This window comes from Ceratina calcarata, unplaced genomic scaffold (genome assembly GCF_001652005.2).
Source record: "Ceratina calcarata isolate Rehan_Ccalc_2016 unplaced genomic scaffold, ASM165200v1 scaffold4299, whole genome shotgun sequence".
Classification (NCBI taxonomy): Eukaryota; Metazoa; Arthropoda; class Insecta; order Hymenoptera; family Apidae; genus Ceratina; species Ceratina calcarata.
The window spans coordinates 1-1785 of record NW_017166710.1 but is presented as its reverse complement, the minus strand read 5'-3'; the positions used below and the strand labels follow the sequence as shown (position 1 = coordinate 1785).

General features: G+C 39.2%; 2 long non-coding RNA genes across 6 annotated transcripts; both read left to right on the top strand.

The window, feature by feature from the left end:
* Positions 1–1301, top strand: LOC113464582 (uncharacterized). Of its 5 annotated transcripts, XR_003389433.1 has the most exons (7): positions 1–37; positions 181–362; positions 461–611; positions 700–776; positions 867–1027; positions 1111–1179; positions 1271–1301. It is a non-coding gene; the product is annotated as an uncharacterized LOC113464582 (long non-coding RNA). The 5 variants fall into 5 exon arrangements; XR_003389431.1 differs by having other exon boundaries at positions 867–1179; XR_003389432.1 differs by having other exon boundaries at positions 676–776; positions 867–1179.
* A 12-nt stretch (positions 1302–1313) lies between these two features.
* LOC113464583 (uncharacterized) lies at positions 1314–1779 on the top strand. The gene is made up of 3 exons (XR_003389436.1): positions 1314–1339; positions 1422–1573; positions 1664–1779. It is a non-coding gene; the product is annotated as an uncharacterized LOC113464583 (long non-coding RNA).
* The last annotated feature ends 6 nt before the right edge of the window (positions 1780–1785 follow it).

Here is a 1785-nt window from a genome sequence, read left to right as displayed (position 1 = left end):
ATTGTTTCGACTAGCTCTTCGTTATCCTCCAAATAAGGTAAGATCACCTTGTCAGGGTGAAAGGTTTTACGTTCTCCGATGGATTTACATTGGGAAAAACGCCGTTAAATCAATAGTCGTAGCGTAACCAGTTCTGACTTCAAGTGTATTTCGGTGATTTATCGTTTTTAATTCGATTAGGCAGGGTGAGCATCCCCCTATAGATGTGGAATTCAAGATCTTTTTTGGGTGAGGTGAATCTGTTTATCAGGGTCGAGGTGTATGCCTTTAGTTGGGCGTGAAAGAAGCGATTGCTGTCTCAGGCTCTCCACAATTTCTAAGTACCGTATCCTCAAGGTCAAAGTTTAAAGGTCCTCGGTCAGGTTTGTATTATAGAAAACATGCCACTAATTGATTATTACAGTTTTATTAAATCCAATCCAATTCCGTTCGAATAATAATTTTACATTTTCAATTTTAGGCCAGGTGAGCGGGTTCTCTCAAGTGTATCGTTCGCGATTCTTTGGTTGAAGTATACTCGTTTGCCAGGGTCAAGTTCAGGTGTATACCTTTTGATTAGGCTCAGAAGGGGAGACCGTTGTCTAAATTTTCTCCGCAATTTCCTGAATAGGGTAATATCATCTCCGTCATTATTATTAGTTGTTTAGAGCGTTATGAATTCCGTTTCCATTTCAGTGATTTGTCGTTTTGATTTTTAAGCGAGGTGAGCGCACTCCGTTGTTTAGCTCTGAAGGAAGGAGCCGCTGTCTGGATTTCTCAACGATTTTCTGTATAGGGTAATATCGTCTTCATTGTTAATTAATTGTTTGGTACGCTATCGATTTCGTTTCCATTATTTCCGATTAATTATCGTTTTAATTTGTTAGATGAGGCGAGCATACTGTTGCAGATAAATAGTTCACACTCCTTAAAGTGTGGTAGATCAATTTGACAAGGTCAAGGTCAGGTGCGTGCCTTTGGTTAGGCCTGAAGGAGAAGCCGCTGTTTCATTTCATTTTCTCGACGATCCTCTGGGTGAAGTGATATTGTCTGTGTCATTTATTAGTTGTTTAGGGCGTTATCAATTGTATTCCCATTCAGTAATTTATCATTTTAATTTTTGTGGGGTAGACCTATTCCTTTGGTTAGACTTGAAAAGGGGGTGCTGCTTTTTAAGTTTCTTGATGATTTCGGAGCGAGGTAATTTCGTTTCCATTATTAATTAATCGCTTAGTTCGCTGCTAGCTCTGTTTTCTTTGTATTTCAATGAGTTATTGTTTTAATTTTTTAGGTGAGGTGAACCCACTCCTTTGTTAGGCTTGAAAGGGAAGAAGCCGCTGTCAACGATTTCCTGGGCAAGGTAATATCGTTCCCATTATTAATTAATACGCTATCAGTTCCGTCTCTATTGTGTTTCAGTGAATTATCGTTTTAATTCTTAGGTGGAGTGAACACACTCCTGCAAATACATAGTTCACAATCCTTTAGGTGAGGTAAATCCATTAGTCGGGGTTGAGGTCGGGTGCATACCTTTGGTTAGGCTTAAAAGGGGAAGAAGCCGCTGTCTGAATTTCTCAACGATTTCCTGGGCAAGGTAATGTCGTTTCCATTGTTAATTAATTGCTTAATACACTGTTAATTCCGTTTCCATTGTGTTTTAATAGATTATCGTTTTAACTTTTAGGTGGGGCGAATACACTCTTGCAAATACATAATTCAGAATCCTTTAGATGAGGTAAACCCATTAATCGAGGTCGAGGTAAGGTGCATACCTTTGGCTAGGAAGAAGCCGCTGTCTGAATTTCT